At 47.4% G+C, this 15,358-nt stretch overlaps 1 long non-coding RNA gene across 1 annotated transcript; it reads right to left on the reverse strand.

Annotated features, from left to right (window-relative positions):
• On the reverse strand, nucleotides 8,554-14,618 carry LOC110261044. The gene is made up of 2 exons (XR_002344796.1): nucleotides 14,391-14,618; nucleotides 8,554-8,666 (listed from the first exon to the last, which is right to left on the reverse strand). It is a non-coding gene; the product is annotated as an uncharacterized LOC110261044 (long non-coding RNA).

Below are 15,358 nucleotides of genomic sequence, written 5' to 3' on the forward strand. Positions count from 1 at the left end.
CAGCATGTACCTCCCCACAAGCCCACAGGGACCCACCCAGACCCTGACACACAAACCTACACACCTCCAGAGACGCTGAGACAACAGCCCAGCATGGCACACAAACACACGTACACCAAGGCTCACATGTACACAGAGATGCTACGTGCAGATGTGCACACACTGACAGACACACAGATTCACAAGTACAGAAATGCATGTGCAAATACACACGCATGGACACGCGTACACACACACATGTCCACACGTGTCCACACAGGCACTCGCATGTTCACAAACAGCGTACAGACACACATACACAGATTCACGAACAGATATGTACACACACATTCGCACGTACAAGCTCAGAGACAGGTACAGATGCCACAGACACACACAAGTGCACACAGGAATTCAGAAATACATGGGAGGACACACACACAGAGACAGCCACCCAGAGACTCACAAAGGCAAACGCGCACACACAACACAGCCACATTCGTATGTCCACGCAGACACACATCTATCGCAGGCGCCCAGTGCACCCGAAGGTGTGAAGTACAGATCCCCACAAACCTCTGCAGACCCCCGCGTCTACACACACTCCCTCGCCCGTGTGCCCATGCCCAGCGGGGCTCCCTGGTGCGGGCGCATGCCCACGCCGGCCTGCGCGCTCCAGTGCCCCAGCGCCTGGCAGAGCCCCCACCCCGACCCATTCATCTCTCTGTGGACCGTGGCCAGCGGCTGGACCGGGGCCAGGGAGTGGGGGCTGGGCATGCGGAGGCGGCGGATGGAGCTGCACCAGGCAGGCAGGAGGAGGCAGCCAGATGACCTTGGACGCCTGGGGAGGGACGGCCTGACGCAGGGCTGCCCTGGTCCCCGCCCCAGGATGAGAGCTAATGAACCTAACGAATTAATTGCCTGTGCAGCCCCAATGACTCCCAGAGGCCCACTCTGTCTGCAGCCCCCCAGGACGCAGCTGGGGGCAGAGTCAGCGCAGTGGGCTGGCCAGACCCTGGGATCGGCGGCCTGAGCCCTGCAGCCCTTCACCTTGGGCACCCCGGGGCCAGAGCGGCCTCTGCGCTCTGAACACCCTTCCTGAGCCATGCAGAGTGGACGCGGCCCTCGTAACGGGAGGGGGCGGCCAGGGGACAGACGCACACAGACACCAGGGCCTGGGAAAGACGCACAGAGCCAGCTCCCCAGCCGGCAAATAATCCCCCGCGCTTCAATGGGCCCTGCTCTGAGGGACAGGAGCTCATGCTCCGGCTGACGCACAAGCCTGGGACGCACACCCGGGAGAAGGTCAGACGGAAAAGACAGTTCTCTTGCAGACGCACTCCTATCAGCCACCAGAGGGCCAGCTCCAGGCCAAGCAGCCACGGCACCCTGACTCGCCCCACCGCGTACAACCGGATCCACACCGCTACCCGGACACCAGCAGTGCCCCCAATGCATGTGGAAAATCTACACACGGCTACAGCCCTACCCAGAGGCTGTCTCTCTCTCTTTCTGTTTGTCCATCTCTCTCTCTCTCTCTCTCTCTCTCTCTCTCTCTCCTCTCTCTCTCACACACACACACACACACACACATGCTGGCCTAATCAGTCACGGTGACACTACCAGCCAGAGGGCCATGCTCATCCCCACCCCTCACTCTGGAAAGTCATGCGTGAAGCTGTGGCTTGTGCAATGAAACAGCGACACCAGCACAGCCTCTCAAATACAAAGGGGATGCCGTGGGCCAAGAATCGGGCGCAGGCAGTCACGCTGTCACCCTCGATCAGATCACACACAACCACATCCACACATACACACACACCCCCATCCCACAGGATCTGTCATAGTCCTGGTCATGCACATCTGAGACCAGGTGGCTGGATGATTCTTCGTGGTGGGCCGTCCCTGTGCAATGTAGGATGTTTGGCTGCACCCCTGGCCTTGACCCCTAGATGCCAGTAGGTCCCCCAACCAAAATGCCTCTGGACATTGCCAGCTGCCTCCTAGGGGGCAAAATCCCCCCCCACCCCCTTTCAGCCCTGGGACAGCCATTGTCCAAGGGTAAAGGAGGACTGGGGTGGACAGGGAGCTGTCCAAGGTCCCCCCCAAAGCTGCAGGGAAGAACCCGGGCTCCTGCGCTCAGCCTAGGGCCCTGGGGTGGGGTGTGGACCTCACAGAGACAGGCAGGATCTTAATCGGGTCCCAGCAGACAGGAAAACAGACAGACACAGATGCACGCCTTGCTGGCGGGATCTTCCCAACATTCAAAGCGGCCCCCGCCCCTCAGCCTGGCATCGGAGCCCTGGCGTGACTCTCCAGCCTCTTCGCCCACAGCGTCGCCCAGCTCTGCCTTCTTTACCTAATTTTTGCCATTAGCATTGATTTACAGTGTCCCCCGCTGTTTCCCCTCCAAACGCTCCTCCTTCTCCGGGGACCTAGTCCATGGTCCTGTCTTAGGAGGGATGGCCCACTCTGCCCTGCTCCCAGGGCATCGTGGATCAGAGTCGTCTGCCCGCCCCCACCCCCCGCCACCTGCTCCTCCAGGGCAGGGCCGGGCTCAGGCCATCTGTGTCCCCAGCACTCCCAGCTGGGCCCCGGCTGAGGGCAGTCTCGGGAGATGAGTAATGAAGTTATCTCAAGTGGGTCTTTCATTCCGGGTCTGTGTGTCTATAAATTTGCATGTCTGCATAGCTATCTCACCTTGGTTCCCAGACTGCAGGATCAGGAGGCGCCTTCGTGCTGGGTGAGCTGGGGTGGGACCCTTGCCCTCTCTGGGCCTTAGCAATTGGGACCTTTAGCCATTCCACCACCCTCTCTGTCGCTGGGCCCAGCCTCTCCCTCTGCCACAGTCCCAGTGACCCTGGATCGTGTCTGGGTTTGCCTTCCCCACCGGATGCAAGCATCTCAGGTCAGGAACTGGGCCTGAGCCACCTCCAGCATCACCCAGCTCAGGGTCTGGCCCACAGGAGGTCTCAGGAGATGTTTTTTTGTTTGTTCGTTTCTTTGTTTTTAACGGCTGCACCTGTGACGTATGGAAGTTCCTGAACCAGGGGTGGAATCCGAGCCGCAGCTGCAGCCTATGCCATAGCTGTGGCAATGCCAGGTCTGTAACCCACTGTGCTGGGCTGAGACTCGACCTGCTGCCTCTGCAACGACCCAAGCTGCCGCATTCAGATTCTTCTTTTTGCATTTCATGGCTGCACCCACAGCCTATGCAGGTTCCCAGGCTAGGGGTCCAATCACAGCTATAGCCACTGGCCCACACGAGGGCCACGGCAATGCGGTATCCAAGCACATGTGTGAACTACACCAGAGCGCATGGCAACGCCGGATCCCTAACCCACTGAGCGAGGCCAGGGATCGAACCCACATCCCCATGGATGCTAGTCGGGTTCGTCGACCACTTAAGCCATGACAGGAACTCCCTGCAGCCAGATTCGTAACCCACTGCACCACAGCGGGAACTCCAAGAGATGTTTAATACATAAATACACAAGCTAGTGCACATGAGGTTCCGTCCGCAGCAATTCTGCTTGGAAAACTCTGACTCCCCACTCCTTCCAGCCCTAGCTGTGTCCCCACAACTGGACTCCCTCCATCAGAGCTCAGATCACACTGTGGTGGCTGTGTCTGTCTCCCCCATTGGACTGTAAGTTTCTTGACAGCAGAGCTTGGGTCTGCTTCAGGTCTGCATCCTCAGCATCTCCCAGGGCAAGACTTGGGCCAGAAAGCCTTGGGACATATTTGTTGAATGAGTGAATGTAAAGGGCTGCCCGCAACATGCTTCTCCAACTCCCGACCTCCTACTCATTTTCAAAACCCCAATGCAAATGCCCCCTCTGCCAGAGGAACCTCACTGACTATTCAAGGCAGAGAGTCCTCACTCTCTCTCCTGGGTACCTTCTGACTCAACTGGGACAGTGTCCAGGGGCGTCTCTTCTATTTGACCTGGAGTTCCCCAAGGGCCTGAATCTTTTTCTTTTCTTTTCTTTTCTATTAGGGCTGCATTCACAGCATATGGAAGTTCCCAGGCTAGAGGTCAAATCAGAGCTGCAGTTGCTGGCCTGCACCACAGCCATGACAATGCTAGATCCGAGCTGCATCTGTGACCTACACCACAGCTCACGGCAATGCTGGATCCTTAACCCACTGAGCAAGGCCAGGGATCGAACCTGCCTCCTCCTGGATACTAGTTGGATTCGTTTCTGCTGCGCCACAACGGGAACTCCCTTTGAGGGCCTGAATCTTGGCTGTGTCCCCCAGAACTGGGCTTAGCTCCGAGGAGGGAAACTGTTTCACTGTTTGGAGAGGGAATGCTTAAGTCTAGAGACAGGATGAGAAAGCCCTGAGGAGCCTGCGCTGGGTGACCTCCGGCCAGTTGGAGCCTCAGTTTCCCCAACTGTAGAAAGGGGAAAAACGGCAGTTCTTCCCTTGGAGGATATTCGGTCAAGGATTCCACGAGAACATGCAGGCAAAATGTCTAGTGCTTAGCATGCAGAAAGGGCCCCATAAATGCTAGCTACTTCTAACAGTGCCTTCTTTTTAAGGAAACATCTATTGTTATCTCAGGTTCCGAGTTGGTCCCCGGAGGTGGGAGGAGGGGGAAGGCTGTAGGTCTCTCTATGCCCAGCACCGCCCCCCCAAGTCAGCAACTCCCATACAGATGCCCTGTCAGCATCTCCTCTGTCACAACCAGGCTAGCACTGGGGAGTGGGGCTGCCTGGGTTTAAATCCCAGCTGTGCCACTGGGGTGCACAAATTGACTTCCTCTCCCTGGGACTCAGTGTCCCCATCTGTAAACAGGGACGTCGGGGGGGAGTGACAGGGGTCACCCAAGCAAGGGTTCAAAACACACCTACTAGTTAAGCGCCTACAAACAGCTCTATGTATGTGGCTGATGGGCCGGTTATGTGGCAGGTGTCAGCCTGGGATCAGATCTGAGTGCGGTTGCTACCTCACCACCGCTGCTGCAGCTGCATCCTTGAACCCACGGTGCCAGGCCAGGGATCGAACCTTGTGTCCTGGCGCTGAGGAGACACTGCCAATCCCGGTGCGCCACAGCGGGAACTCCTTCTTTTACTTTCTTTTGGCTGTTCCCCTGCCAGGGATCAAACCCATGCCACAGCAGTGAGAACGCCAAGTCCTTAACCACTAGGCCACCGGGGAACTCCCCTAGGTCCTTCTTATGACTGATGCCTGGAGTCCGGAAGATGAGCCAAGAACTCTGGAACTTTCCACATGCTGGCTGTTCCTTTCTGCTGGTTCCCACCGCAGGGCCTTGCCTCTGCCATTCCCTGGAGAGCTTTCCAAGGCTGATTCCACACACGCCCCCTTCAGTCTGAACTCCACTCGGCTGTGAACTCCCACAAGGCCAGCTGTCTGCCGAGTCATTCTCTTCGTTACTGGCCACACTCTGAAATGACCTGTTTACCTATTTGCTTGTTAGGTTTGGTTTTAGTTTGTTGATCTCTCTCCATCCCACCAGGACGCCAGCTCTGTGAGGGCAGGAACGTCACCTGCTCCCTCACTGCTGGGTTTATAGATTCCTAGTGTCCGGAACAGTGACCCTCTGCTCAGTATGTACAGCTTGAATGAGCGGATGAGGCAGAGCCCACAGGCTGGATAAACAGGGTGCCCAGGGCGGGTGGGGGGACTCCTGGAGAACAGTCCCCACACCCGGGTTCATCCCGTCCCCGCTCCATCTAATATGGCAAAGGAACAGCCCCAAATCACCTGCTGCAGCTACTCTTGTAAATAGATGCGTGTGTGTGTGCGTGCGTGCGTGTGTGTGTGTGTGTTGGCATAAAACAAAAATTAGTAAAGATGAAACAGTATCTAGAGATGCTGGGGAGGTGGAGTTAAGTGGGGAAAAGCCAGTTGCAGAGAAATGGCTTTATTTTGTTTCTATCTTGGGAAAACCATCAACACACTAACCAATCCCTTACAGATGCTGAACTGTGCTGTGTCGGACCGTGGGAGGCTGGGTTTGGTGAGGGGGGGACATGGTGGGGATTTTGCTCTTCTGCCCGTCTGTGGTGGATGGTTCACTTGTCTGCGTTCCTCTCGTAATTTGGAAGACATCGAATGAATAAAAGACAGGAGGAGATGCAATTTGGCATATCTTCCACCGGCTTTTTCTCAGACAGCCCCAGCTGTCAGGGGGTGGTGGGTGGGCGCGGCTGTCTTTCTGCCACCCTAACACTGTCTCAGCTCATCACACCCGCCCCCCTCTCCGCCCCAGCCCTCTTGCACACAGTTCTCAGATGGGGGACCCGAGGCCCAGAGGTGGGAATGGACTTGACCTAGATCACAGACCACCTCCTGGCCCCGCTAAGCGCCCTCGCCCGGCCCGTGTGAACAATGGGGTTTCGAGGGTTCTGAACAGGAGAAGTGGACGGAAAGAAAGTGGGAAGTCATTTCGAGAGTCACGGGAGGGAGAGAGGAAAGCCGGGAGGCGCGTGGAGGAGGAGAAGGCCAGAGACTAGGAAAGGACAAGGACGGAGATGAACGACCGAGATGGGACGCGAGTTCCCAGAAGCAGAGGAGGACAAGGCGCCAGCGAGGGTCTAGGGACACACACGTGGGGCGACAGGGAGACGCAGTTCCAGAGGCGGAGAGGGACAGATGTGAGATTGTGCTGAGCCCAGCAGGGATGGAGAGATGGGGACCCAGAGACAGAGACAGCCGGAATGTCACCCAGAGCTAGGGAGCCTCCGGAAATGGCCGAGACGTGAGAGAGACCTACCGACAAGTGACAGAGACCAACAGACACAGACAGGCAGGCAGAAGAAAGTCAGACAGTGATTCAGACGGGTCAGGAGGGAGGGGCGCGCAGACCGTCTGCACCATCACGGATTAGGAGCCCCCCCCCACTCCCTCCCCAAGCAGTCTGCGTGCTCCGGCGGGGTTGGTGTGACTGGGTGTCTGCAGGTGCGGCTCTGGTCCGGTTGGGTGATGGGTATTTATGTGGCTGTGTGTGACCGGTGGTGTGTGGGCGGGAGGCTCAGAGCCGCTGCCTCGCAGAGGCTGCTGGGGGTTCTAGGGAGGCTAGTGGGGGTTCTAGGCTGTCCCCAAATGTGTACCCCTGATTCTGTGATCCTTGGTTGGGGCAGGGCCTGGGGAGAATTCTCCAGAAGCACGAATGAACCTGCCCTCTGCCTTCCTGCTCTCCCTCCCCTCCTTAGTCAGAAGCATCTCCTGGACCAGCCCCGGGGGTTGCCAGCCCACTGAGGGGACACAAGGTCCAGCGACATAGCTGCTAAACCCAGACTGCCAAGTTCATGGCCTGGGTCCCCCACTTTCCACTCTCCCCTTTCTGCTCTACAAAAGACCACTCCTCCCACCCCTGGACAGTGAGGGCTGCAATTAACCCTTTGGCCCCTGTTAACCCTTCCCTTCCCTCCCTTCTCAATCTGCCACCTCTTATTCCGTCCTGACCCCAACCAAGCTTTCCAGAGTCCCCAGACCCGCACCCCAACTTCTTGGATCTCCAGCTCCATTTCCCCCTCACACACAACGGCAACCCTCCAAATACTCACACTTTCTCCAACCTGGACAATTCAGCTGGGGAATCTCAGCCCCTTTTCCGCACGGAGACCTGACCCCACCCCCTTTCTTTCCCGGCCTTGGACGGTGGTCTCTGGATACCCCTGCCCCTTGTCTTACGACCCCGGTAGACACCATCGCCCCCCTGCCGAAACACCTACTCCAGCCTCAGGCAGGAGCCCCTGGGGGACCCTCTGTCGGGCAAAGATGAAGACCCCCGACGGGGCTCCTCTCCCCCCAACCTCACTCAGTTCAGAGTCCTGCCCCGGTCCCCTTACTTAGCGTCAAAAGAAGAGAGATATACATAGGCAGCAAAGTCCTTTGATAAGCTAATACGACAGTTAACATATTTCCAAATTGTTTCACTATTAAAAGATACATTTGTATGGGGTTTTGTGGTTGTTTTTAAATGGCCACACCCATGGCATATGGAAGGTCCCAAGCCAGGGATTGAATCTGAGTGGCAGCTGTCCTTGAACCCCCTGCTCCAGGCCAGGGATCAAACCCATGCCTCCCCAAGGCACTGCAGTAGAATTCTTTTTCTTTTCTCTTTTCCTTTCTTCCTTCCTTTTCTTCCTTGCCTTTTTAGGGCTGCACCCATGGATATGGAAGTTCACAGGCTAAGGGACAAATCAGGGCTACAGTTGCCAGCCTACACCACAGCAACACGGGACCCAAGCTGCATCTGCGACCTACACCACAGCTCATGGCAACACTGGAACCTTAACCCACTAAGAAAGGCCAGGGATCAAAACCTCACCTTCATGGATACTAGTTGGGTTTGTTACCACTGAGCCACGACACGAATTCCCACAACTTATTTTTTAAAAAGCATATTTCTCCAAAAATAATTCAAAAGAAAACAAGTATGATATTCCACAAATACTAACATTCCCTGCCCATCTGGGTTCAGATCAATCATTTAATATTTATCAATAACATAGTGAGTTTTTATGATACCTTGAGATCTTGCTTGTGGCAAGAAGTTCAGATTCCTTCCCATAGAAATCAGACTGAAGCTGCTTTAGATTTTCCTGATTTTTTTCATAGGCATTTTGTAACACTGATATTTTCTCTTTCTCTGCTGCAAGTTCCTGTGCTGCTTGTGTTGACTGCTGCTGTAGTTTATTCTCAAGTTCTATCTGAAACATACAAGTTATTTAAAACAGTATGCATACAAAAATCCAGTTACAAATACAGAATGAAATCCAATAACTAAGATTCCTGAGAACAAACTAAAGTTATGTCTTAAAATTCTACTGTAATAAAGAGTATCTTACTTAGAAATACAAAATTAAAGAATTACAAAATCTGACAAGTCCCAATTAAAAAAAGAATTAAGTAAAGAAAAAAATATTTTCACTGGTAAGTGTCAAGTACCAAGGTCTCAGGAGACTGAGAGTAACAACTACTTTCTGATGGAAGATAGAGTGCTATGCATGCTTTAGAAGATGCTGAAAGTTAAGGTTGAACTAGAGGAATTTTCTGCATGAAAGAATTTCAAAGCCATTACTGAGCTCAAGTGTATTGTTTCTGCTCCCTAAAATTCAAGAATGACCCAAGAAATTTCTAAGGGCATGTTCATTAACATCAAGGCAGAAAAAGAAATGAAAATCCTGCAAAGGTCCAACTCCTCTAAACTTGTTTTCAGTCTTTAAGAAGATTCAAGAGATGTGCACAAATTATGATGTAATTAGAAGATATGTATGTATAGTATGAGAAGAAGCACTTGGCTTTTAAAATAAACTTACTACTTCCATGAACCTGCTGTTGAATTTATCAGCAACCTTTTTGTTCCACAATCCAATATTCATGTTCTTGTCCACATCTTACTGAACATTCCAGCAGTCCTTAAAATAGCTGATGATGGTCCCTGCTAGAAACATTTCTTGAACCTGGTTTCCAAAACATCTTGTGTTTTAGGTTAACCTATTACCTCACTGGTTATTCTTCCTTCCTAAAATCTCTTACTACTGCCTTTGATCGCTCTGTAGTACAAGACCCCAGGGTTCCATCCCTAGGCTGCTTTTATTCTATAAACAGTCTCTCTTTAGAATATCCTAACTAGACTCATAGCTTTAAGTACTTTATTTACAGTTGACTTCTGAATTTAAGTCTCTAGCTCCAACCTCTGCCTGAACTTTGAGCTCATTATATCAAAGGACTTCCCAGACATCTTCCCTTGACTGACTGATAGATATCTACCTCAAGCAGAATTCTTGATTCCTGACAACAATCCTCCTCCTCAAAAAGCTACTATTTCCCCCAATAAATATGGCCATCCATCCACCTTCACAAGCCAGAAACCTAGAGTTATTCCTGACTCTTCTTTCCAGCATCTCTCACCATCCAATCTATCAGCAAGCCCTGATGATTTAACTTCCAAAAGACACTTCCAAATCATTCACTTGTAACACTTTAGTTCATGCCATCATCATGGACTTTCTGGACTACTGCAATAGTTTTTCAGTGCCCTCCTTGCTTGCTCCTTTATCTCCCTTCAGTCATATCCCATCATTTTCTGCTCAAAATTTCCTAATTGATTCTAATTGTCCTTCAAATAAAATATATCATTCTGTTATAATCTACAAGTTTGCATGTTTATGCTTTGTCTGCTTCGCTGAGCTCAGCTCATATGACTCTTCCTCTCTCCTACTATACTTGTTTTTAGAAACTACCATGCTTGCTGTAGCCAAAGATCTCTGTACTTGTTCTCCTGAGCACTGTATGTATGGCTCGTGTATTTCATGTACCAGCTCAAACCTCTTCAGAGAAGCTTCTTTGATCACCCAGCCTTTTAGCAGGGCTAAATCCATCACTGTCTTTTGTGAAGCCTCTTCCCCCTCAAGAAGGTGTAAATCCATGAGAACAGGTTACTTGTATGCTCACAGCCACATCTCCAACACCCAGAAATGTGCCCATGGCATAAAATACATACCTAGTAATATTTCTTGAATGAATGAATGACAAATAGATGGGAAGTGGACAAATAGAGCCCAAAACTCCACTAAGAGGATCTTATAATAGTCCATATAAGACAAAACCTGGACAAAGATTATGGAAGTTGGGAAATAAGAAAAGGAGATAGAGGAGTCCCACTGTGGTGCTGTGGGTGAAGCAATCTCGCATGGCTACAGCTGTGGCATAGGCTGCAGCTGCAGCTCAGATTCAGTGCCTGGCCCAGGAACTTCTGAGTGCCATGGGTGCAGCCAAAAAAAATAAATAAAAAGAGATAGGTGCAACTGAGTTAGGAAGCAGATTGCTGGGAGATGGTGGGGAAGGGGATGCCTAAGGGGGGAAGGGCATTGATCACCCATACATTATCAGATAATACCCCATATCCCCTCCAATGATTCTTCATTATGACATTATTTTTCATGTTGAAGACTATACTGCATTTTTTTTTTTGGTAGACTACTACTTTAACATCACCCCCCCACAAATCCAGATTTCTTTCTCTTTATTCACCAAAGTACTCTACAAAGTCTTAACAATGATCATCATTGCCCTCTGGGGCTTATATTTGGACCTTCATTTTATCAACTCCAAATGACAGGCTCATTCATTGATTCATCCATTCATTCTTTTTAAATCACTGATAGCTTATTTGTTAGAAAACACAGTTCTCTGATTTTGGAAATTCAAATTTATTAGTGGGTAGGTTAAAAAAAACAACAGGTCAATGTAACAGTTTGATAATTATTTTAATGGAATTAAATCCAACATTCCAAAGGAGAATACAGGAGGGTCCGTCATTTGCAATTTACCCTTCACACAGTGATCAGTTTTTGTACTAAAACAGGTATGATCACATTTCCCCCTTCTTAAAAACCTTTAACCTTCCAATATCAAGTATTTAATGTAGAAACAGTTATCCATCTACTCTGATCTTACTTCACCCAATTCTGTAGCCTTATCTCCCCTCACTTCTCCACTTACCATGTATTCCAATAGCGAACCTCCTATAATGACATCTTTTTAAGTTTCAAAAACTTTGCTAGTATTGCTTCCTCCTTGAAATATCTGCTTTCTTCATTTATTTAGGGCAGAACCCATGGCATATAGAAGTTCCCAGGCTAGGGGACAATTCGGAGCTGAGGCTGCCAGCCTACACCACAGGCATGGCAACACCAGATTCAAGCCGCATCTGTGCCACAGCTTCTGGCAATGCTGGATCCTTAACCCACTGAGCAGGGCCAGGGATCAAACCCGAATTCTCATGGGTACTGGTCAGGTGCGTTACCACTTAGCCACAATGGGAACTCCTTCTTCCTTTTTTTAACTTTTCAAAATTATAATCATCTTTAAAGATCCAGTTGAAATGCCAGCTCCTCTAAAAAGCCAGCCAAAACTTCTACTGAGCTCTATTTTTTTCTCTTTTTTATTACAATTTTCTTTGTCCTTACATACCAGCTTCCTCATTAAATTATAAGCTACTTAAGAATAGGGGCCATATCCTATTCAATCTGTATTCCCACATTAGGTTTCAAATAAAGTTGCTGTAGGAACCGATAACTTACAGCCGTGCTGGATCCTTGTTCAGTGGTTCCCAAACAATCACATTAAAAAAAAGGAAGTATATGCATGTGTGTCTTATATATAGTGTATGTACACATACACATCTATACCCTAAACTTTATCCCTGTTTTTCCTATTTCCCTGTGGCCCACTAATAAGTTTCCACAGACCATCACTGTGTGGTTTGCCGTGCGCACTGACAGTCTTGGATCACAGCTTGCCTACTTCCATATACTATCCCACAACTATTTTGTTCGCAACATGACACTGGCAGAGTAGACAACAACTCTATGACCCCATTATATTAATTCAGAAAGATGAATCACTTCCCTGTGACCATAAACCTAATAATACGTATAACATGAAATTTAAATTCAGATCTGCCTGACTCTAAAATTTACCTTCTTTCCAGGATATTATGCTGCTCCTCAATAAAGCCAAACTACTCTTGCCTCTCAATGATTCTCTAGTTACTCCAAATTCCAAAACTAATTTAGAGACTGGATATCCACCCAGCACTCCCTCAGGGTTAAAAATTGTGTCCCTTTTTCTGGCATCCATGCACTAGCATAAGTGAACTACTTACTGTGAATGAATGTCTCCAAAATGCACGTTTAAGCCTAGATCCCCAATGTAATGGTATGTAGAAGTGGATCTTTGGGAGATCATTAGATGATGGGGGTGGAATCCTTGTGAATGGGATTAGTGCCCTTCTAAGAAGGAATGAGATAACTGTTCTCAGTCATATCAGGATACAGCTGTCTACAAGCCAGAGTGGACCCTCATCAGACACTAGCTATGCCAAGTACCTTTATTCTAAGTTTCCCAGTCTCCAGAACTCTGAGAAATCAATGCTTATTGTTTTAAGCCACCTAGTCTATGGTATATTTGTTTTAACAGACCCATGTAAGACAACTACTGATAACAACACTTCCTCTAAATCTCATAATTCTTAAGGTGGTATCTAGTAAAGCCATGCAAAGTAGAAGAAATATACATTAACCATAAATCTGGAAGAAATCTTGTTGTAGCTAGTAATTTAAAAGAAAGAAAATGTGCTAATAGTTGTTAAGACTTTTTACTTATTAAATCAGGTGCTATAAAAATGATCTAAGGAATACTTTAATATGAGACTAATGGATTTCTTTGGTTTGTTTGTTTTTGTCTTTTTCTAGCACTGCACCCAAGGCATATTGAGGTTCCCAGACTAGGGGTCTAATTGGAGCTGCAACTGCCAGCCTATGCCACAGCCACAGCCATGCCAGATCTGAGCCTCGTCTACAACCTACACCATAGCTCACCACAACTGCCAGATCCTTAACCCACTGAGAAAGGCCAGGGATCGAACTTGAAACCTCATGGTTCCTAGTCAGATTCTTTAACCCCTGAGCCACAATGGGAACTCTTGAGGCTAATGGATTTTGAAAAAACAAATGAACTCAAGATATCAAATCATAAACCAAAATACATATTGTGATAATTATATCCTGACTTCTGATTACATATGATAACACACAAAAAAAGAATAAAGGGTCATTAGAAAATTACTCTTTTGTAAAGCAGCCATAATAATGGTTGTAAAACAGAGGTCCACATAAAAGAATGTATTTGTGGGTTATTTTTTTTCCTCTAGTAATATGACAAGCCAGCTCTTAATGCTATGAAGTATTTGGTTCTACATATTAAGGATTTTATATCTCCCTTCTCCCTGCATGAATTAACATAGAACAACCATGAGGAAAACCTCATTTTGTTCAAACACTAAGTTCATTCCACTTTTATCAACTCTTGGTCTGGACAAATATTAAAACATATTTAAGAATGAAGAACAGATGCTTAATAATAACTTATCATAGGTTTGGAAATAAAAACCATTATGATTTAACTTAAAAGTATCAAACAATTATAACCATATGAAACCTACATTATATACGTTATAGTAGATATAAATATATCTCACATTGTGATTTTTTATCTTGATTATTTCCCTTAATAAGGATAATTTATTGCTAAATTCCTTTAAAATTTTCTAATACACTAGAGATGTTTATACATTTTTCTCAATGTTGTTGTATCTTATTTTACAAAAAGTTTTGTCTATCAAACAAATGATTAGTGTTATAAGAATTATCGAACAACATGATTACAGTGAATGGAAATCCAGACTTAGTCAATCATAGAAGTACAGTTGTGTATTTTAACTTCAAAAAATTTGAGCATGTATAAATTTTTCTTTGTTGCACCTCATCTGTGTTATCATGTTACTATTTTCAATGCACAATTTTTCTTCCCATAAAAAGAAAACAAATATCACTATCTTCCCATAAAAAGAAAACAAATATCACTACCTTTTAATCTCTCCTTGGAGTGCTTCAATTTGCTTTTTCTTCTGTTCAGTCAGTTGCTTTAACTCATTTCTGTTACCCTGAAGTCGTTGTTCTTCTTTTTCCTTTTGTTTTAAACTCTTCTGGGCCTGCATTAGTTGTCCCTGCATTGAATTGCACTCCAATTTCAACTGATGAGAAGTCTAAAAGAAAATAAAATCTGTTTAGCATTCTTTTATCCATTCACCCTACTTCAAGCTAAGCACTACTCTAAGTAGAAACTACTGGGTCTGATGGCCATAAACAATCCACTAGTAAACCACAAAAGAAAAATCCCTGTCCTCACAGAGCTTTCATGACTGACACTATACACTATTAGATGGCATGCTGAATTAATCTTCAATATTTGTTTAATCCTCCTTTCCTTTTTAACTTATATATTTGGATAGAGCTTGGAAATGGACTATTCCTTTACATCATAACATAGGGAAAAACAGCATTCATCTCTAGATTGCTGAAATGTCTACTGCCTTTCAAGGATATGCAAATGCTACCTGAGCCTGTTAGCCACCATCAGAAAGGATAGCTTCATATTAACTGCAATAAAACCAAAATAATTTTGGCAAATATGTTTAGTATTTGATGAAACTAAACTATACCGCACACAATTTGTCATTTAGAGATCTGAGGAATATTTTGTTAATACCTTCTTTTACAATCTACTAGGATATAGTTCTGTTCAAAATTAGACATCATATAGAAGCTAAGAGAGGTTCCTCTGTGGCCAAGGAGAACTACACATTCTCCGACATTTCTAGCTAAGGTCATGTTTCATGTTTTATGCATATTTCACTATGAACATAATTTGAGCAATTTGACCGTATTCTGAGTAACTTTTGAAAAAAAATTCAGTGCTTCAGCTTATCTCCAACACAAAGGGAAATATTTTGTGCAAAGCAGGAATCAGGTAGTATAACAATAATGATTAACAA

The sequence above is a fragment of the Sus scrofa genome, chromosome 6, assembly GCF_000003025.6.
Source record: "Sus scrofa isolate TJ Tabasco breed Duroc chromosome 6, Sscrofa11.1, whole genome shotgun sequence".
Taxonomy (NCBI): domain Eukaryota; kingdom Metazoa; phylum Chordata; class Mammalia; order Artiodactyla; family Suidae; genus Sus; species Sus scrofa.